The sequence below is a fragment of the Rattus norvegicus genome, chromosome 8 (genome assembly GCF_021556685.1).
Source record: "Rattus norvegicus strain SHRSP/BbbUtx chromosome 8, alternate assembly SHRSP_T2T, whole genome shotgun sequence".
Classification (NCBI taxonomy): Eukaryota; Metazoa; Chordata; class Mammalia; order Rodentia; family Muridae; genus Rattus; species Rattus norvegicus.
Genome location: NC_141541.1, coordinates 131,249,950 through 131,273,341, shown reverse-complemented (window position 1 = coordinate 131,273,341; position 23,392 = coordinate 131,249,950). Strand labels below are relative to the sequence as shown.

Sequence of the window (23,392 nt, the reverse complement as noted above, 5' to 3'; positions counted from 1 at the left end):
CACTGTCACAGACACTACATCTCTGTTGTCTGTAGTCACCTATCTGGCCTTCTGTAGTATATCCTGGTTATGACAGCCAACCACAGTATACCCAAGAATGACCACTTTCCACCCAGATGAAAGTGGCCTCTTAGACACTCTAGTTGGCTAAGTAATGGCCTGCAAAGACAACAAGGTCTTAAATACACATAGCTGAAGGGACTTTGCAGATAGAATTAAGTCAAGGCTCTTGAAATGGAGATGTTATCCTGGTTGGTTTTAAATATATATCAAGTCCTCCTTGAATGACAGGACCTAACGCGTTCCATTTTAAAACAGACAGACATGTGAAGCCTTAAGTTTCAGTTTCCCAATGAAGCAGGCAAGACAGACAATGGATCATTAGTCAATAGCCGTCCTGACATGTGGCTGAGAGAGATAATGAGCCCCAAATTGGGACAGTCCCTGGAAATCTTCAAGTCCTCACCAAAAATGATAGAACCAACATAGCAACCAATGAAAAGTGTACCAATGTCTGTATAAAAGGGGGCCTGCAAGCTCCTCTGATCATTGCCATTCTATAGAATGGTTGACCCCCACATGCTGATTGTTTCTGCAGAATAAACATTCTTTGCCTTTGTATGCTATTTGATGCTGGTATCTTCCTTCAGCAATTTTTGGACCCTAACAAGAGGAAGGTAGGGGAATATTAAATTACTGAAGAGGAGAAGGCAAAATAGCACCACCAAAAGTCACAACTGAGGAATCCTACCACCAAGAACAATTTAAAAAAAACAAAGAATAGATATTTCTATGGAGTCAATAGAAGAAATCATCTCATTTAACCCAAGTAAGAATCATTTGAGACCTCTGACATCCACACTGTAGGAGATTAAATGTGTGTTGTTTTAAGACCTAACATCTGTGTGAAATTGTTATAGTGGGTACAGGAAATTCATATAGACACCATGGTCACATTTTTATCCTTCTTATAGCCAGGCATCCAACCAAATAGCAGTTAATACCTGCCCATTTCCTTTCCCATCTAGAAACCTGAATCCCAAATATCTTATAGTATCTATTTTGTTCTTGTTAATGTTGTTTTGCTTTTCAGACAAATTCTTACTATGTAACTCAAACTAGCTTCAAATTTGTTATGTAGCATAGTCTGATCTCGAACACACAATGGCTTTAAGTGCAGAAATTGTAGGATTCACTCTCAAGTTTGGTTATATTTTTCATATTTAGAAACTCATCTCAAGAACATTGTTATAACCACTGAGATGTTGCATGACTTCAGTCACTTGCAGTTTTTCAGTTCCACATTCCATCCCTTACAAAGGCTTAAAGACTCCACAGAAGGTTATTTCCAGGTAAGAAATCCCTCTATATTAGGCCAAAAGAAGGTCATTGTCCCTTCGTGTTCCTCTAGCAACTAGGAATTGCCTTCTTCCAATAATTCCCAAGGCTACTCTTTACTTATTCTGAATCGACCAATCTACAACATGAGAACCTGGGCAGCAGTGAACACAAGTAGCATCTGAGGAAGATCAAGAGGAACTGTGCCTGCCATGTAGTGTTATGGGAAAGAGAGAGATGCCCTCCTCTCACCCCTCAACGCTGGCCATCTATGGCAAGCAGGGAAGCTGGTCCCATCCTTCACCAGCAAGAACACTCGAGAAGAATAAGGCCTCTACCTCACCGGGCAGCACAATAGAGCTGTTCCTGCTGGCATGGGCTCTTGGGCTCGGGTGGGACAACCTGAGGGCATAAAAGTAGGAGAGCTGGCTCTGCACCTTGCCAGTTGTGGCACTGGATGAGATAGCCTAGGTAGTGCTGGAGAATTTGCCCTGGTAGCATAGGTTTGGGAGAGTTGAAGAGTTGACCAGCTCAGATATCACCCAGACCCAGATCCAGGGCTTTGAATTGGCCCACCCCAAAACATCCTGCTGGAGCTCATGAATGAGCCTATGGTACAGATCCAAAGCTGCAGAATTTCCATGACACAAGCAATAACAGAATAACAGAGAGGAGTCCAAGTGAGTATCCAGTATCGATAGTGTAGCAGAAACCAGAGGCCTCAAACTAAACCAATGACTCACTGCAATGAACAGTGATCCCACATGAGATTGTTTTCCTTTTTCCTTTTTTCTCCTTTTTCTTTTGATGCAGAGGTTTCAGGGGCAGAAAGGTAGAAACGAAGGGATGAGTGGGTTTGGGGTGCATGATGTGAAATTTACAAAGAATCAATAAAAAGTTAAATTTTAAAAAAGAGTAGTAACTAATTTACTGAACCAGAATCTGAATAGAGACAGTATTTTTATTTTTTTAACACTTTAAAAACCACAAAGGTCATTCTGATGTAACATTTTGACTGAGAACCATTTTTCTTGATCAATGATTGGCAATCGGAAGCAACTTTGGCTATGCTAGTAGTACCTAATGGATATATGCTTTGGATGATGTGAAACATCCTCTAATTTGAATGACAGGTCCCTGGCACAAAGATTCTCTGGCTCAGAACATCATGTAGCTGAAGTTGACAAACTCTATCTTAATGGAGCCATACATGTCTTGGCTACTGGCATAGGCTTAATGAACTCTATCGGGTTCACTAAAACTAATACAAATGTGGCTTTAGTATAAAATCCAATAGAATCTCACTTAGTAACCATATGTAATGTGCTGCTAGGTCTCTCAGAGCCAAAACTCACTGTTGTTTGCTAGTGTCTTCACTAAAGAGAAGGGAAAATAATTAAAATTGAGTTTTTCTTTATTCAGCAATGTAAAAATCACATTTGATATGAAATTAAATGAATAATATTGTTTTTATATTATCCATTAATTCCGTCTTATTTCAAAGTATTTTATAGTGGTTGTCGTCAACCTTGACTTCTGATCTCACTGGAAGGTTGGCATCTAATATAGCTGCCAACATATAAGAACATCCCCATTAGGCTGTGAAGCTTTTAGACACTAATAAAGCTAACCCACCCCACGAAAAAAGATCAATCCCTATATCTGTAAGCAATGAGAAGCTACTAAGTGAAACCAAGTTGCTAAATTCTGTTCCCTATCTGGTTGTTGGTCTCACTGAGATGTAACTTATCCATAGAGCTCCTTTAATTCTGAAATGTTGGATACCCAAGTCACTTATTTACTAAGGTCAGAAATAATCAGATGCTTGTGTTCAGTTTTCTGGCAAATGTCTCATAATTGATTTTGATTGACTTAATTGACTATAGGTCTTTCCCACTTACCACCTGGTCAGAAAAGAGTTTCCTTTGAACTGCTATTCATCCTAGTTCTTCTTTTCTGGTTCTTTTGTATGGCTAATTCATGAACAAAAGCATTAATTTACTTTCTTTCCACTCAAATTTCATCTCTTAGTCTTGGCTCAGTGGCCAGCTCTATGAAGATCTTTCTGAACCTTCCTTCACCCTTGCCATTTATCTCAGCATTACTATTCCCACTTGTCTTCCTTTTCAAAACAGAAAGTATATGGTACATGGTTTACTATTTTGTAAAGGACTATAATAGAATTTCTATAACTACAAATTTAGCAAGCACTGTTGAACTTTATTTATTTCTTTTTGCTGATAAGGCAAAAAAGGCCAATACCCTAGAAATAAAACTAACACAAAATTTCCTGGAAACCATTGTTCAAAGTGGTTGGACACAGAGGTGGGTCCTAGGTCATAAAGTCTAAGATGTTCTCACATGAAATGTCTGTATAAAAGGGAAAGAACAGGAGGACTCTGCATGGATCATTAAGAAAGAACAGAAATGAGAACGGGACCCCCATTGAAGGAATCATAGAAAGAACTAAAAGAGCTTGAAGGGGCTTGAGACCCCATATGAACAACAATGCCAAACAACCAGAGCTTCCAGGGACTAAGCCACTACCCAAACACTATACATGGACTGACCCTGGGCTCCAACCTCATGAGTAGCAATGAATAGCCTAGTAAGATCACCAGTGGAAGGGGAAGCCCTTGGTCCTGCCAAGACTGAACCCCCAGTGAATGTGATTATTGGGGGGAGGGCGGTAATGGGGGGGAGGATGTGGAGGGGAACAGCCATAGAGAAGGGGAGGGAGAGGGGTTAAGGGGATGTTGACCTGGAAACCAGGAAAGGGAATAACAATTGAAATGTAAATAAGAAATACCCAAGTTAATAAAGATGAAAAAAAGATGAAAAAAAAGATGAAAAGTAGTAAATAAATAAATAAATAAATATTGTTGAGACTGTAAAAAAACAAGACAGAAGTAGAGGGGAAAATGTTTATTTTGGTAACCATGTTGCTATATCAACATCACTACCATCCTCAGAAGAGCTTTCACAGTTATAGCAGTAATAAAATATATACATATATACATAGGTCTATCAATATTGGTGAATAAATATTAGTCTGCATAAAATATAAGAAAGAACAGAAGGAACAGTGCCTAGAGAACAGAATCATTTACATTTAAAGAAAACAGGAATGGGAGAGTCTTTGGGTACACTGTAATTGCACAAAGTTGGTCTTGTTATCAGAGTCACATTTCTATATGTTTGAATATTCTTGAAAAGGATTCTATATTTTTGGTCCTGTGAAGTGGAGGAGAAAATGGCCCCTCAAGAGTAAGTAGCATCAGTGAAAGCTTGATGTTGAAGAAATCCAAACAGTGGAGGAAAGCAAGTAACAGTTAAAAGTCTCCGCTTGGGCATGTAGGCAGGGAGCACTGCATCCAACAGGAGTCAGCGGGAAAGCCTAGGCAGAGAAATAGACCAATTGCACCATGTCCATGACACTTCAGGGAGGTCTGATGGTGTGCAGGTTGAAGGGCCAGCGAATGCAGAGATGTGGAAGTGAAAAATAACTGGTCTCACTGAAGGAACAGAAAGTAGCCCACAAGGACAGAAACACAGCATAGGTTGAATGAGCAGGAAGAGGGAAGAGGCTGGAGTGGTCAGCGAACCTCAAACAACAACATACTGTGTAAGCCATATTTAGGTCTGCACCAAACTCAGTCAGCAAGTGAGCCAAATCCGGGAATGACATAATCTGGTTTAAAGTTTAGAAGGATCATTCTGGATGCAAAACAAAGGGATTAAAAGAGGTAATACAGGAGATAACTGTCAAAAGATGGTTGTGAACTCCAAGAGATGAAATGATAACAATTGGACTTGGAAACTAACAATGAGGCAGCTGGGAAAGCACTCAGAAGGAAAGTTCATCAAACTGTGTGATTGGAAAGGTGTATGCAGGGATACCAGCTACCTGTTCCTGGCATCTTACTGGAGGGCATTGTCATGGGCTGAGATGGGGAGCGCGTAGGGCAGAACATTGTCCTAAGCCGGATGTGGTTCCGGATGCACCACATTTGCTCATACATATCTAGACGTGCACTTCCAAATGGTCTTCTAAAAGCCAGCATTTGATAACCAGATGACTTCAGATAAAATGTAGAGAACCATAGCTTTGGGACACGCTAAGTTTGTAATCACTAGCCAGAGGTCAATAGGTAACAAACCACACATCAAATCTGTCTCTTGGCTTTTGTCGTACCAACCTGGAGTTAATAATGACTTTCAGAAAACAATATGCAACAAAAATCATATGTGGTCCATGGAGCCTGTATTCACTATCTGTTTCTTTAAAGAAAGTGTTTGCCAAGCAGGCTCTGAGCATGGATCTGCTTTTTGATGGGGCATACCCTCTCTGGCTTCTTGATCGATCCAGCTCTTGTCTCTTTCCAAACATACCTTACTTGAGCTCATTATTTTCAATCCGTACTTAAAGTGGCATGGTGAGAAAGGGGCCAAAACAAGGCAAGACAAGAAAAAATTTTAAGAAAGGGCAAAGATAAGACAGTGAAGGAACAAAGTAGTGATGGAAAACAAAGAGGGGGGCAATTTATCATTTTCTAAGGTCAAGAAATTAAGTATTTCAGGAGACTATCCTCCATAAGCTCTGCCTTCCTATGTCTAACCTGAGTGAGGCCCTTGAATTCAACTATTCCATCCCTTTATCAGGTACCCTAGTCCCTTTATCAAGTTCTATAGGCTGTCCATGATGTTGTCTCTCAAACAAGATCTATTGGCTCTCTATCAAGCTCTCCAGTCCTTCCATCAAGTTCTGTTTTCTTCTCAAACTTTCCTATCTTTCCAACCCACCTTCCCCTGGAGAAACCTTGCTTGGCCTGTTTCATGGTAGAGCCAGAGATGCTCACAGCCCTCACCTGTGCTTCCTCAGTTAGTTTCCTGGCTTTCTTCTCATAGTCCTCCCTGAAGTTTACATTTACCACTCTAGCAAAGCCTGCTGAGCAGTCAAGGGAAGTATTCTCTCTGGTGTTTCTTATGATTTCTTTACAGCCAGGAATATGTGTTTCTGGTAACTCCATGCTTGTTCCCCATTTATAGTAACCACACGTTTTCTTTTTTCTTTCTTTCTTTCTTTTCTTTTCTTTTTTTTTTTTTTTTTTTTTTTTTTTTTTTTTTGGAGCTGGGGACCGAACCCAGGGCCTTGCGCTTGCTAGGCAAGCGCTCTACCACTGAGCTAAATCCCCAACCCCGTAACCACACATTTTATCACATTTTATTGTAAAACAACATGCCATTCATGATAAAAGAAACTTCTTGAAAAAGAAGAGAACATAATGTGAAATTGTCTTCTTTCCAGGTATAGCAACTCCAAGGATGTATTTTGCATGGTGAAAGGCATTGTGCTTTGTCATCATGCCTCTCTCCCTCTCCCTTTCCCTCTCCCTTTCCCTCTCCCTCTCCCACCTCCTCTCCCTCTCCCTTTCCTTTTTCTTCTCTCCCTCTCCCTCTCTATCTCTCTGAGGTGTTTTTGTTTTTAGAAGGTTCCACATTGTAGCTTAGGCTAGCCTACCTTCACCAAGTAAGCCAAATTAGGCTATAATGTGCAGCAATCCCCTACCTTGAACTCCCAAGAGACGGGATTAAAGGCATGGTCTTTTCACATTCTCTAAGATTCAGATTGTCTCATTACTCATTGTCTTTCACACATAATCCTCAGGCTAAAATACCTGTGTAATAGTGCACTATCTGACCTCATCTCCTGATATGTAATTCTTCTACTACATGCAGATGACTACTTCCTGCTATGGTACCTACATATAGCATGGGTATATAAAGTTTGAGAAAAGTAAAGATTACCCTCAAGAGACTGGAGGCCCCAGGGAGTTTAGAGGTCTGAGACATAACTGTGAAGACAGGAGTCAGGGAAGAGGTATGATATGTGAAACAGACAGATGGTGGACAGGGAAGGGAATCTAATCTGGAGTGTAAAAAATATTAAATAAAAATTTATGATATTTTGTGGAGAAAGAGGAACACCCCCTCCACTGTTGGTGGGATTGCAAGCTGGTACAACCACTCTGGAAATAAGTCTGGAATTTCCTCAGAAAAATGGACACAGTACTACCTGAGGACCCAGCTATACCACGCCTGGGTATAAATTTAGAACATGGAGCATACTCTGCAGAGTCAGAGATGATGAGGAAGAAGAGGGAGAAAGATATCAGGTAGCTGTCATGGTTTACCATGGAAAGGGGTCCTTGTAAGTAATTCTCAGAAGGAAAGCAGTGGAAAGTAGGGTTTGACTTTATAGCTGTGCGATTACCTTCTAGATGTTTTTATCTGCTCATGTCACCAACATACCAGTAACCTCCACTGACAACCTGAGGGGCAGTCATAACCTCTGTGGCACATTCTGCTCCTACTAACATACTTGCACAGTAGAATGCAGGCTAGCTCTGTGTAACCACTGAACTTCTCCTGGTTTTACCAAACCTGCTAGAAAAAAGATATGACGACAGCACAAATCCATGATGTCCAATTTTACCCAAGAGGACTGGACTCTAGTTAGGAATATGATGTTATGTACTGGCCACAAAGCTGGACTTCTATGTGGTAGGAAACAAGTTAGGCTGGGCTCCTCCTTCCTGGTCAAAGTTGAAACAAACAAAAGTAGAAGCTCCAAAGTTTCCTAACATTGTGTCCTGGCTTTTTAGGGTTGGGGACGGAAACATCTCCCTTTTTCTGTTTTTGTTTTTACTTGGTCCTTTGTTTTGAAACAATGTATCCCAGACTGGCCTTAAATTTACTGTGTAGCTCAGGAAGACCTTGAACTTCTGAGTTTACTGCCTCAATCTCCCGAGTGCTGGGATTACAGGCACATACTAACACATCTGTTTTATGCAGTGATAGGAATCAAACCCATGGTGCTGTACATGCTAGGCAAGCACTCTGCATGGTAAAATAACCATAGAATTTAACGTTTTAGCTATTTTCAAGTGTAGAGTTGAAATGCAACCCTCAGCACCATTCAGAACTTTCTTAGCTTTCCATGTTGAAACTCTGCTCCATTTGAGCACTACTTCCCTATTACCCCTTCTCAGCTCCCACAGCCCCATTCAGTTCCCACAGCCCCATGCAGTTCCCATAACCCCATTCAGCGTCTGTTTCTGGGAATGTGATGCCACTGTGTCACTGGCTTATCTCACTCAGCACTGTGTCATACATTTGCCTAATCTGAACTTTGTATAGAATTTTCTGATTCTACAAACCCTGAAACTACAAAAGGTAGGTGAAAGAAACCAAATGGTATTTTCTAGTTCCACTCATTTGCCTAAGAATTTCATGAAGCCATTGTTTTTAATAGCTGAGTAGTACTCCATTGTGTAAATGTACCACATTTTCTGTATCCATTCTTCTGTTGTGGGACATTTGGGTTGTTTCCACTTTCTGGATATTATAAATAAGGCTGCTATGAACATAGTGGAGCATGTGTCCTTGTTATATGCTCGAGCATCTACTGGGTATATGCCCAGGACTGGTATAGCTGGGTCCTCAGGTAGTACTATGTCCAGTTTTCTGAAGAAACTCCAGAGTGATTTCCAGAGTGGTTATACCAGCTTGCAATCCCACCAACAATGGAGGAGTGTTCTTTATTCTCCACAAAATATCATCCTGAGTGAGGTAATGCAATCACAAAAGAACACATATGGTATGCATTTACTGATAAGTGGATATTAACCCATAAGCTCAGAATACCCAAGATAGAATTCACAAACCACATGAAACTCAAGAAGAAGGAAATCAAAGTGTGGATGCTTCAGTTCTTCTTAGATGGGGGAACAAAAATGCCCACAGGAGGAAATACAGAGACAAAGTGTAGAGCAGAGTCTGTCCCTCCTGGGGATCCATCCCATATACAGCCACCAAACCCAGATACTATTGTGGATATCAAGAAGTACTTGCTGACAGGAGCCTGATATAGCTGTCTCCTGAGAGGCTCTGCCAGAGCCTGATAAGTACAGAGGCAGATGCTTGCAACCAACCATTGAACTGAGAATGGGGTCCCCGATGGAGGAATTAGAGAAAGGACCAAAGGAGCTGGAGAGGTTCTCAACCCCATGAGAAAAACAACAACATCAACCAACCAGACCCCCAGAGCTCCCAGGAACTAAACCACCATCTAAAGAATACACAGAGATGGATCCATGGCTCCAGCCACATATGTAACAGAGGATGGCCTTGTTGGGCATCAGGGAGAAGAGGCCCTTGATCCTGTCAAGGTTTGATGCCCAGTGTAGGGGACTATCAGGGCGGAGAGGTGGGAGGGAGTGGGTGGGTACGTGGGTAGGGGAGCACCCTCATAGAACCAGGGAGAGGGGGAGGGCATAGCAAGTTTCTGGAGGGGGAACAGGGAAGGGGATAAAATGAAATGTTAATTTAAAAAATCCAAAAAAAAGATAAAAAGAAACCAAATGATAAACAGATGCTTTCTGTATTCATGGATTAAAAAATTCAACAAAGTGTCAGGAGAGATGGTCCATCAGTTAAGAACACCTGTTGTTCTTGCAGAGGATCTCTGAGTTCAGTTCCTAATGCCCACACCCAGCACTCACAATGTCCTCTTCTCACTACCAAAGCCATGCAGACCAAACACTGTGTGTGTGTGTGTGTGAGTGTGTGTGTGTGTGTGTGTGTGTGTGTGTGTGTACCTCGCTCATGCCTGCACACACATGCACATGCACTTACTCACAGGTAAACTGTTCCATGAAACAAAAAATAAATTTTATTTTATTCAAATCAAAACTCTTTTAGTTTGAGAGAAAACTTGTAAACGATTTATCTAAAAACATCTATTTTCAATACATGGGAGGCTCTCAAAACTAACTATTAGGGCTGAGGGTGTGGCTCAGTGATAGAATACTTGTCTGGCATGTGTAAGGCTCTGGGTTCAATTCCCAGCACCATAAAATAAAATAACTTTATCATTTAAAAATCTAATTAGAAAACAAGGAAAATATATAAAAAATACCTAACTGAAGTATCCATAAATGGACTGAAAAGAGGGCTTAGCAGGTAAAAGCACATGCGATGCAGGCCTGACAACCTGTTCAATCCTGGACCCAATAGTAGAAGAGAACCAACTCCATGAAGTTGCCCTCTGACCTCTATTCCATGACATATGTGCACCTGTACTCACATCATATGCATCTGATAATAAATGCAAAAAGGAGCCATAAAGATAACCAATAAGTACATTAAAAGATGTTCAAAAGCACCAGCCATTAGGGAAGGGTAATTCCATTTTACATCCTGGGTCACTAAAGTGCTGGTGAGGAAGTAAACTAAATAGCATTCTGTGAAAAAGACTGGCAATCTCTTCAAAAACTGAATGTGCAAATACCCGTTGACACAACAGTTGAAAACCTGGCCTTTTGTCCAAGAGGAACAGAAATGTATGATCACAATAAAAATGTGTGAAGTTTTATTTGTGATAGCCCCAAACTAGAAGCCAGCCCTAATGCTCTTGGATAAGAAACTGTATATCCCAGAAGGCTGGTAGGCAGCTAGCATGGCAGATGAGGAGGAAGATCCCACCTTTAAGGAGGAAAATGAAGAAATTGGAGGAGGAGTGGAAGGTGGCCAGGGGAAGAGAAAGAGACTTTTCTCTAAGAACTGCGCTATGTGATGTATGGGTTTAAGGATGACCAGAATCCTTACACGGAGTCAGTGGATATTCTTGAAGACCTTGTCATAGAGTTCATCACTGAAATGACTCACAAGACAATTTTGATTAAAAGACAAGGTCGTGTGCAAGTTGAAGATATTGTCTGCCTAACGCAAAAGGATCTGAGGGAGTTTGCTAGAATTAAAGACTTACTAACTATGAATGAAGAATTGGAATGAGCTAGAAAAGCTTTCAATGAAACCAGCCATGGGTCTTGACATTCCTGAGATTTTTATATTTTCTGTGGAAACCATATATTGTAGTTGTTGTCTACAGTAATATCACGATAGCTAGGCATGCAATGAAGGAGGTCTTTGATTTTAGATTTATAACTTGAGCCTTTCAATGCCTGACTTTATCTGACCAATTTGAATTACTTACTGGCCTTTAATAACTCCTTCCTTAAAGTACTGCAAACCATTCGAAGGGGGGGAAGTAGATTTATTCTTCAGGTAGATGTGTGCATTCCAAACTGAATACCATCACTGCATAAAATGCAACCTAAATGTCCTTTTGATTTTATGAATGGCAAGGCTTGTGCTTTATGTATCTCAAGTTTTTAGACGACAATGGTGGGAGAAGTTATTAAAGATAATGAACTGGTTTGTGTGTGTGTGTGTGTGTGTGTGTGTGTGTGTGTGTGTGTGTGCGCACGCGCGCGCGTGTTTGTATTTAAGAAACTAAATTCATGTCAGAATGTCTTAATAGATCATTTGTTTTAATATTCTTTTCTAAAGAACCTCATTGTCTTCCTTGGTGACTATAAAGCTTCCAACAACAAACAAATGCCTTCAGTTGTAGGAATGGCACAGCTTATGAAGCTGATGCCAGGACAGGTATTTTGAGCTGTGTTCTATTGGCATACACATAAGTACTTTCATTGGGAGAATGTATAGTTGATTAAACCTGTATGTGGGTGTGCAAACCATTTTCATAGTTCAGGATTCGCAGACTTTGTGTGTAGTTCGCTTACTGCACTAAATTATTATAATAAGGATTAAAATTGCATTTAAAGAGGTTGCTGGATGTTCCTCTGAAACCTACTGCTGCTCCTTAACATGTCTAAATCAGTACTTGGGGAAATACCATCTGTTTAATCTACTGATACAAGGAATAAAGAATGAAGAATTAAACACACCAGTACTTGAAAAAGAAAAGAAAAAGAAGAAAAGGAGAGAAAAGAAAAGAAACTGTATATCCAACCAAAATGTTGCACCCAACAGTCATAAAGAATAGGCCACTGAGATATACTATAATTTGGGTGCATCTGAAGGGCAGAGTTGGGTTGGGGAACAATATCAAAATATATTCTGTGGTTTCATTTACATAACATTGTCACGTGACAAAGTATAGAGGTAGAACAAGGCTGGGGCTTTCAGGGTTAGGGACGGAGGCTAGCGCGTTTATCATGGTATAAAGAGATCTCTGCGATGCTGGAGTGACCCTGCATCGTGATTATGCTAATTACTAGAATCTATATGTGATAACGATAAAGAACTGTAGAAACATACTGTGCCAAAGACAAATCTTGTTATATCAAATTGCTATGAGAGTTCTACATGCTTGCTATTCATTACTTGAAAATCTTAAAGGTACAATTCAGAAAAAAAAGTTCTTTTGAAAGAAAAATAGCTTTGCAATCAGATAAACCTCCCTCCTTAGCTCCTGCTCAGCTGCCTCCCTCTATGTCTCTTTCCACATTCTTGTTCCTTAAAGAGTGCTGTTAACTCTCCACCTCTATGCCATGGCCCACGGATATTCCGCAAGGCACTCTGATGGCAATTTGAAGGCTACAATGCACATTTAAACTTCTCCGATCCTGTTTTTCTCATATCACAGCATCATCCCTCCTGCCTTTCTTTCTTTTTTCCTTCCTTCCTTCCTTCCTTCCTTCCTTCCTTTCTTTCTTTCTTTCTTTCTTTTGCATCTCTTCTTCTCTTTTGCATCATCCTCTTCTACATCCTGGTAAGCCCTCTGCTCTTGGCTTTCCTGTGTCTTCATTACACGTATTTCCCTTAGTAAGTTCAGCCATGCAAGGAACTGCAATGGTGTCAATGTTACCATTGCCTGCCAATGAGCTTCAAACTCAGATGTTTTAAAACTAACCTGAAGTCATTGTCATTTCTCTTGCACTGAGTCTTCCCCAGCATCCTCTCACCCTGATCAGGGTTCCAGAAGTCAGATCCCCAAATCAATAGTCTAGATACTCCTTACTTCCAATACCTGCTAAGATCAGGAAACTGCACCTCCTTTTTAAAGCCTCTGGAGCTCCTTCTCTGTTCTACCCTTCTCATCACTCTGCTACATTAGCCTAGATACATGGCTTTGGGGCCTTCCTTGTCAAGTCTGTTGCCCTAATCTTCTACTCAACAGCCAAACAGAACTGTCTCAAATAAAAATCTGACTGTCCCCCTCTAATCCAAAATTCCTTCCAATTTGACTAAATTCTATTGTTATTTCACAAAATTTTATCAAGTACTTACTGTCTCAGAAGCTATTCTACATGTGGTAAATGAACTGCTAGACCGATTGTACCTGTTAGAACAACAAAAAAGCAGTATCTTGCACTTCTTAGGGCTTATGTTTTACTAGATATCAAGATAAGAGATAGAAAATAAGTGCTAGAAGAAATTTAAGACAAAATTAAAAGACAGAGAACAGCAGAGAAGTGGCAAAATAGCAGACTATATTTAGCAAGGGTTTCTTCCTTCCTTCCTTCCTTCCTTCCTTCCTTCCTTCCTTCCTTCCTTCCTTTTCAGGTATTAGAAGTTGAATCCAGGTCCTCACACATGCTTGGCAGGCATTCTACCACTAAGATAGATTCTCAGCCACCTTCTTACTTTTTATTTTGATGCAAGTCTAACCAAGTTATCCAAGATGGTAGCTCACAATCCTTCTGTATTAGCCTTCCCCAAAACTGAGATTACAGGCCTATGCCACAGTCTGGTTATGTTGTCCAAATTTGTCAGATGATACCTTTTATAATTTAGATATGAAATATTGCCACAATAACTCATGCTGAAAGATTGCTTCTAGCTATTAGCACTGATAAGTGACTGAATTATATGGACTCTGACATAATCAATGGATTAATTCATAATGAGTACATAGACAAATGAGACATCAGTTAACAGAAACTAGTCACTGAAAGTGTATATTTAAAAGGTATATGTTGTACCTGGCCTTTTTCTTTCTGTCTCTCTACTTCCTGGCTATTATGAGGTGAACAATGCTTCATACCAGCCCCTTCCACCATGATGTTCTCTTGGCCAAAAACAACAGGCCAGTAACCATGGACTAAATCTTCTAAAACCATGAGTCAAAACAAGTCTCTCCTCCTTTTTAGATTGTTTTGCTTGTATTCATCCCAATGACAAAAGACTGACTAACACTCCATCTCACAATGTTTTGAAACAGGAAAGCGCTGAGATTGCTTAACAGCCAAGGGTCCCACCTAAACTGAGCTGCGTTCATGTTCCTCTCCAAATGAAGTAACAGCTCATGCTAACCTTTAAACCCCTAAGAAACTTTAATAACACCCCTTTATGGCCAAACACATCCTGGAATATATCAGAGAGGTAAGGATAATGAATCAGTCTACCCTAGACTAATTTTGATTATATGCAAAAAAAAAAGACGAACTGTATACACTAAGTGAACTTTTTTAAATAACCCCTATATACCGTCTTATGCTTATGCATAATAGAGCATACCTATGATTAAAATGAGATACAGTGGTGGGGGGGATGAGATGCAGTATGGGAAATGACATGTATAGTAAACAAACACTTACATAGTCCAAGCCTGTCAGTTTAAACAGAAAATCACTCACACTCAATCCTTGGTGATGAACTCTTCCTTCTTGTAGACCTTTAAAGAAAAATCTAAGTAGTAACCAAGCACTCTTGAGCTGAATGCTTCCTTAGAGCCAATAGCTTCCTTGCAGTGTATGGACTCTGTACTTTGTTTCTGAATAAAATCACTTGCACTATCTGTGTAAATGTTTTCAATTATTTAAACAAAATGTAATAACCTAAAAATACCAGCTCATGCAGAGAACCCCTACCTTAGTGGAAATCAGTTAGAGACCTGAGAAAAAGAAAAACAAGGCCATGCATATGCCTGAAGGGAGGCCAATGTGATTAGAGAGAAGAACTAGTACAAAGGTCCTAAGGTGGAAAAACATTTGAAGAATAGCAAGGAAACCAGTGTGGCTAAAGGAAGTATTGGTTATGGGGATGTGACAACACCTGGTTCTTATAATGGATATGAACTCCATGCAAAGATTTTCACAATTTGGCCTTTCTTAATAGAGTTCTTGCTTACAAATTCTTTCTCAGGTCTCTTCATGTTACTCTCAACCACAGCTTCTCTCTGCCTGCCCAGGCCTTCTTACTAAACATACCCTGGACAGGGTTAGGGGTATCTCTGAAGCCTCAGGCTACAGGATCATCCCACCTATGTTCTCGAGAGTGCCCTGGTTCTCTGAATTAACATTTTCTTTAGGTTGGTCTTTTTGTGTTCCCAGCTCCCAGAGCATAGAGTAGTTAAGGTCAAACACTGAGAGTTGGGCTGAGAGAAATGTGGGCTTCTCCGGTCTCCCCCAAGCAGAGGCAAATGCTCCAGAATATTCTTTTACCCTGAGTATCACCACAGTCAGAGCTCTGATGTTTCCAACTTCTCTGCCTAACTCTGAGTTTGTTGGCAGATCTTTCTTCTTCTTCTTCTTCTTCTTCTTCTTCTTCTTCTTCTTCTTCTTCTTCTTCTTCTTCTTCTTCTTCTCCTCCTCCTCCTCCTCCTCCTCCTCCTCCTCCTCCTCCTCCTCCTCCTCCTCCCCTTCCTCCTCCTCCTTCTCCTTTTCTTTTTCTTTGTTTTGTTTTTGAGATGATGTTTATTTGTGTATCCTTGGCTATCCTGGAGCTCACTCTGTAGGCCAGGCTGAACTCTAAGATCCACTGGCCTCTGCCTCCCAAGTGCTGGGTCTAAAGGTGTGCACCTGGCTAGAACTTTCTTCTTGCTGTATGTGTATGCTCATCTGCATGCAATCTTGTGCTGATCCAATGAAATCAGCTAAGATTGAATTATTCACTTATTTCAGCAAAAGTGTCTAAGTTAGGGGTGTGGAAGAAGTAGCTCAATTGATAGTGCCCTTGCCTAACATAAAAAACCAGCACAAACTGGTGTACAATAGCATAAGCTTATTATCTCAGCATTCAGGGGCTGGAAAGAAAGATCAAAAGTTTAGGGGTGTCTTCAAATCTACATAGAAAGGTTTAAGGTCAATCTAAGACACAAAAGGCCCTTTCTAAACCAATCAATAAGCAAATAAATAAATAGTATCATGGGGGACAAAAAAGATGGTGGGAGTGACCATCTCCTTGCTCTTGGGAGAGGTGGGAGGAAAACAGCATATTGCCTGAAGAATATTCTCTATTTACTCTAAATCTTAAACTTATTCACTCGTTTAACCAAGAGCATCTCTTCTAGAAATAATTCTGAAGCATTAGTCAGAGATATCATCTGTACAAGAATATTTGATGTTCTGTCAACATTCATATTGAACATTGGAGACAGAGACACTGCCTGACAGCAAGTACATAATAGTTATGATATATGAACTAGGATCTTCATCAAAAATTTTTTGGAGAGTTTAAAAATGTGAAGAAATTCATGCAATACAATGCCAAGTGATAAAAATGAAGAACACACAACTTCATTTCTGTTATTACCAAAAAAGACCAGAAATACCTCACAATATAAGTGGTTCCTACTGAGTTATAAAGGATGAAATTCCATTTTACTGCATTTCTCCAACTTTCCTATATTAATTATATAAAAATAATTTTAATGGTAATTATACAATATTTCACACATTTAAAACTACAGGGAATATTAACAGGTATCTACTAGGTCCACATTTTTAATAAACATTACTTTCAGATTGACTATATATCTAAATGTGACGGCATAGTGGAGAAAGTTTGAGAATATAGAAGACCCTTTGTGATCTCAAGGCAAGAAAGATGATCTTTAACAAGACATAACTTTAAACCATCGCCAAATAAACCAACATAAAGCTAATATTTAAAGCACAATTAATTATTATCACTAATGCTTATAAAGTTCACTATTTGAGATAAGCTTAACTTGGCAGGCAGTTTTGTGGTCTTCACTGAACCCATTCATGTAACACCATCTAGTCTCAGGTTAAGTGAGGCTGACTATTAGTGGCATGATAGACATCTTAGTTACCAATCTATATGTTTATTTGACCTCATCAACAAGGTGGTTGTTAGATTCCAAGAGAATAGAGGCATGGTGTCCCTGTATTCAGTGCCAGCACAGTATCATTTCCATTTTTGACAGCTTGGGAGCAAGAGACCCAGGCTAAATTCCCATGGTCACAGGGTGATTCAGACCTATCTTCTTTAGTGCTTACCTTTCAAAGATAATGACTCCCAAACCCTGAAAGCATTCCAGATGGCAAAATGCCTCTTTAGCTTACACAAATATTTAAGGACAAGTCAATGGAGTAACAAGAATTCCTGAACTCCCAGGGGAATGTTCCAAGTAAGAAAAGGGGAAGATGCCTTTTTTTCCATTTGTACACTGGAAAATTTACTGTCTTAAATTTACCCTAGCACATGATGATGAGATAAAAGCAGTGAGTAAGGTATGAGTCTTCTGTGTCCTGAGTCTGTAGGAAATTCACACCATTCAGATTCCAGAAGGAATCACCTGAGATCAGGCAAGACACTAATCTTCAGGAGATGAGATGAAGGGCTGCTGTCTTTTTTTTTTTTTCCTTTTCTTTTTTTCAGAGCTGGGGACCCAACCCAGGGCCTTGCGCTTGCTAGGCAAGCGCTCTACCACTGAGCTAAATCCCCAACCCGAAGGGCTGCTGTCTTAAGGACCATTTTTCTCAGAAAGGCAGGAGGTGGGCGGTTCTGGAATGTTCCAAGTACACGTTGGCAACATCTCTGGACAGGTAGTCTGAAGCACTCTAGATGGGAACTCAAGCATGAAAAATGCTTTGCCATATGTGAAACCCACACTAGCCAAGCTTTGGGATCTTTTCTCATGGGTTCAGAATCCCCTTACTGGAGGCCCTTCTTGATACCTAGGCCATAGTAAAGTATTTACTTCCGATAACAGAAAAACTGCAAACATTTTCAGTAACCTTCTGCAAACCACAGAGGATGGCAATGACATCCCCTTTCCCACTTCAAATTATAAACATCTCTGAGGTGAGAGTGACCTGAACCAAGGAAACATATCTAAGGATAGACAGCTTAGGAAATACCAACCAAGAGGGAGGGGCATGTTGGCAGCAAAGGCTTAAAGAAAAACACAAAGTGTTCAGGAAAAAAAGGTTCAGGAAAAAAAATGCCCAGAAGCAGCAGAGATTGTCATTAACAATTTATATTTTAGTATAAGACAACATTTTTAAAAGTGAAGATTTAAAGATGATGTAGAAGACAACCCAATTTTTTAAATCACTAAATTTGGTATCACAGGCCTGTAATCACCATATTAGGAAGGCAGAGGCAGTCATAAAGCACTCCAGAGGCAAAAGCAGGATTAGAAGTGCAAGGTCATCCCAGCTACATAGTTAGCTCAAGTTCAGCCTGAGCTACTTGTAGTTGAGCCCTTGTCTCCAACAAAAGAAAAAGTTTAATGAAAGAAAGAGAGAAGAGAAAGTGAGAGGGCAGGGGAGGGAAAGGAAGGCAACACTCTTCCAGAAGCTCAAACCAAGGACCAAAAAAGCACCACGTCTTGCTTTAGAATGCAGCCAAAAGCAGAACTAGAGAATTACTAGCATCATCAGCTGCTTTCCCCAGGCACTGTAGATGACAACTGGGAGGGGATGAAAAATGTGGACAGGAAACTGAGGGAACAGATTCCGAAAAGTGTGGCACTTTGCCATCTTCACTGTGTGTTTCAGGGTCCAGCTGTGGTTCTGTATCCTCCACTTCCTCCTTCTCAGGGTGTCCAGGACTCTGCTGCAAACCAGGCTGCAAGTGAGGAGGTTGGCATGCAGGGGGAGGTGGTTCTTCTAGGATCTTAAGAGTTACAGCCCTTTTAGACAAAGGCCTTCTCTAATGCTCTTCAATAAAACAGCTCTTAGCTTGTGTGCATACCTTTATTTGGGGTGAACTTGTACACATAGGCTTTTTTGGGGGTGAACCAGGGGGTTATATATGAACTTTGGAGATAGGGAAAACATTTTACAGGGTAAATAAAAATCACTGACTAGAGTTTAAGGTTCTGTGAATGCCTCATTTGTATGGAGAAGCATTCCAGGAATCCCAGGTACTTGCTTGGCAGGTTCTTATGGGGTCTGGGGAGTTTGTAAGTCTGCCAAGGACTACTCAACCTTCCCAGGTAGAGGCTGTGAGGACCCCCAGACAAGGTCAGAGAAGGGGAAGCCCTGCTGGTAAAGGAAGTCCTCCATTTTGCACCAAGCTCAGATGAGCTCTCCAGTCTTGATAAACTTTGACCTCAATTTGTTCTTCATTTCCTCTGCTCCCTTCCTCTCAGGGTATCCAGCTGCTGCTGCACACAAAGCTGAAAGGATGAAGTGGAGTCTGGAATAAACAGGATTTCCATCCAGCTGGGAATCAATTGGGGGAAGGGGACATCTCTGAGGATCTTCAATGAAACTTCTCTCTGAGACAATTTCAGCTTGCACATATACACTTTATTCAGGGTGATCCAAGGGTTATAAAGTTTTAAGGAAGGGGATGAGAATGTCTAAAGTGGGCAAATGTCATTGGCTGAAGGCAAGGCTACTGAAGCATTCCAGGAATCTCAGGGGATGGTCCGGAATCTCCCAGGTAGAGAAGAGGAAGCCCCAATGACAAAGGGAGTGTCATCTTGCACCAAGCTTGGGGCTTTCTGGTAACATCAGACTTCAACCTTAGCAACAGGGTTTCCTCACAACCATTAAGCCTGAGAACCTACTCTTGCCAGTTATTCTCTGACCTAAACACACATACACACACACACACACACACACACACACACACACACACACACACCACCTCAGAAGCATACACACACTCAAAAAGAGCACACATTAAAAATAGAAAATTTAGCCCACATACCTTGGCAATAATCAATAGCTCTTTAAAAAGGAGAGAAGTCATAATTTGTACTGAAAAACTAGCCAAGTACCCAGGGCGTTGAAGTCGTGGAACTCAAAGAAAAACCTAGAACTGCAACTTTACTAAACTAGCACAATCCCTCACTATATTATAAATATTCTACACACAAGTAAGTATAGTCCTTACCTCTCACAAAGGAAACTTCTCTATGCAACAGAAGATCATTACAGAAAACAACCACCAATAGAAATGTGGAGTTGTGAAGCCCAAACTTATACATCTACAGTACAACTCCTGAGCCCAAGGCTCAGAGATCATTGGAGAAGAGAGATTAGAAAGAACCAGAGGAACAATGATTTTACTGTAAGACGATGTCTCTTAGGAATGTGAGAAGCTACACCAACAAGGTCTAAGTAGATAGAGATGATGAAAATAGAGATAAAGAGATAGATGGTAGGTAGATAGATGATATAGATGATTTATTGATGATTGATTGATAGATAAATAGAAGATAGATAGACAGGTAGATGATGATGATAGATAGATAGATAGATAGATAGATAGATAGATAGATAGATAGACAGACAGACAGACAGATAGTAGGTAGATAAATGGTGAGGGCTACACAGAGAAACCCTTATTGGTATACCCAAGTCATGATGATCAGTGAGCCTTCACTTTCACAAAAGGATGTCATACCTAGCTATTAGTCCAATATGGAAGAAAAAAAAAGACTTATCTGGCACACACACAAAAATGCAGTAAATCAATTCCCTTTCACTTCTTTCTGAAAATAAAAAATTTCGTTAGTATACTACCCCTAAGTGAAGTAGATATGCAAACTTAAAAGGACACACAGGGTTAATACATATATGAACACAGAAATTATGACTCCATACACAAGACATGCACAAATTCAAACCAGAAAAAAAATCCCACCAAGAAAGAGAAATAGATATATAGTCCCATTCCCAACTAAGAAACTATTTGAAAATCATAGTTGTTGGGAAAGGGAAAATTAGTTTTCTCCAAAGGACTATCACAAGGTATATCAACCACACTCCAGGGCAGGTCCCAAGCCCAGAAGTAGTCAGTTAACACAAAAATGGACTGCATATTTTTGTGCACTTTTTGTTTTCTGTTTGCTTGGTTAGTTTGGTAATTTTTGTCTTACTGGTTTTTGTTTGTTTTGGGTTTGTTTTTAAAACACGTGGAGTTGGATGGGAAGAGAGGTGAGGCAGATCTGGGAGGATTTAGGAAAGAGGAAAGAATCTGAGCAAAATATATTATACCAAAAAAATTATTAAAAGAGAAAAAAATTAACCAGACTAGAAAGGCATCAAAAAGAAATAGCAGTACAGGTGGACAATCAACTTCAGCATAGTTTAGCACATTGTTGAGTTGAGTCTTAATAAATTATACAATTCAAGACAGAAAGGTATTTGTAATGTTATAAAGATATGTTCTTCTATTATAAATTTTTTAATCAAAAGGTTCTCCAAAGACATAAGATATAAACATACATGTCCATGCTTCTATGTGTACCTCTCTGTGTATAGGTGTGTATATATCTGAATGAGTTTTAGAGTTCTAGGGCCCTGTTCAGTTCTAACAGCTTACAAATTTGAATCTGCATTTCTGTCAAGTATGAGTATTACCACTAAGATAATGTGACCCAGAACACTGTGGCTATAAGAATACCTAAGTCCTACTTTTCATTTGTTGAGAGGGTGAAAAGTCAAGGCTGTTAGGTGCTGCACACCTCCTGCTTCTCTAACAGCATTGTAATCAGTTACTCTGAAATATACCTACATTAACTTTGACATACATAAACTGTCCTCAACAAACTGAGGGACAGTGATGCACCTTTAAGAAACTTTAAGCTTTGGGGCTATGGCTTCCCACAAAGAGGTAAGCAGTCAATGTTTTGCAAGCAAAGCAGGAAATATGTTGAAAGTCATAACCACAGCAAAACTACCACATCAGGCTAAGAAATGTCCTGTAAATGTGGGGATAGCACTTACCATCAAGGACTCAGAACCAAATCTCACAGCCTATAGAGTTAGATATCTAAATACGTTGGCCAGAATGTAATCATCTAACCCAGTAGTTCTTAACCTGTAGGTTATGACCCCATAGGAGTTGCATATCAACATTACAATTCATAGATAAGGAGAGAGTATGCAACCTTGTCTTGTCCTATATTTTTAGGATTGCTTCTACTTTCTCTCCATTTAACTAATTTTGGCTGTTGATTTGCTGTTTATGGCTTTTATTATGTTTATTATGCCAATAACTCCTCATCTCTCCAAGATATTTAATATATTTAAAACGAAGGAGCATTGTATTTTGTCAAAGGTTTTACTGCATCTAGTGAGATGACCATGTGTCTTTTTCCCTTAAGTTTGTTTTATAGTTTATGATGCTGATGAATTTTCATATATTAAGCCACCCCTGTATCTCAGGGATGAAGCCTAAAAAAATTACAATTCATAACAGTAGCAAAATTACAGTTATTAAGTAGCAAAAAAATAATTTAATGGTTGTGGGTCACTTCAACATGAAGAACTGTACTATTAAAGGATTGCAGCATTAGGAAGTTTGAGAACTACTGATAATCCAAAATGAAGTTCTGTGTGTAGCAAGTTATTACAGAAAAAAGGCAAAGAAGCCCCACACCTCACATCTAGAAATATGAGATGCACTGTAGTGAGACAGTATAGTAAATGGTAGTTCATTGTCTAAAGTGTTAGATCAAAGTTTGAAGATAAGGGGTTAAAAACTACACAGTACCTGTAAGTTGTTTCAGGAGTCCACAGGTCAACTATGTGGGGAAGGAGCCTCCAAGCCACATTAGAAACATCATGAAAAAGCATTTATCCCAGCAGACTCAGCATCACCCTATTCTCAAAGCCTCCAAGAGATACATCAGAAAACTGATGTCTCAGAGGCAACAGTGTGGAGGACCTGGGGACCCAGCATATTTGTTCACAGTCCAAACTACTGTCATACTTGAGCCTAGAAAAAAGTCCTCAGGAAGATGTGATTCCAGGCATTCATCTGAGAAGACCTAGTTTAATGTCAAAAAGACTGATTGTTTAAAGGTCAAGAACACATCGTGAAAACTTAAGGTTCAAGATCAAAAGTTCAAGGTCAGGTCAGCAAGATGATTTTGGGAACAAAAGCACTTACCCCACAACGCTAATAACCTGAGTTCCAACCGTGAATAACACAGTGGGATGAGATAACTAATTGCCAAAAGCTGTCCTCT

The 23,392-nt window shown here is 40.0% G+C and overlaps 1 protein-coding gene and 1 pseudogene across 1 annotated transcript in view; one reads left to right on the top strand and one right to left on the bottom strand.

Moving 5' to 3' along the window:
- Positions 1-15,765, bottom strand: part of Ccr3 (C-C motif chemokine receptor 3) — a 107,069-nt gene extending 91,304 nt beyond the window's left edge. The window contains exons 1-2 of the mRNA XM_087560167.1: positions 15,654-15,765; positions 14,847-14,884 (exon numbers count right to left, since the gene is read on the bottom strand). The gene's annotated coding sequence lies outside the window, so the exon portion shown is untranslated. The remainder of the gene's footprint in view (positions 1-14,846; positions 14,885-15,653) is intronic.
- Positions 10,853-11,232, top strand: LOC148004404 (transcription initiation factor TFIID subunit 13 pseudogene; annotated as a pseudogene).
- Positions 15,766-23,392: the final 7,627 nt, after the last annotated feature.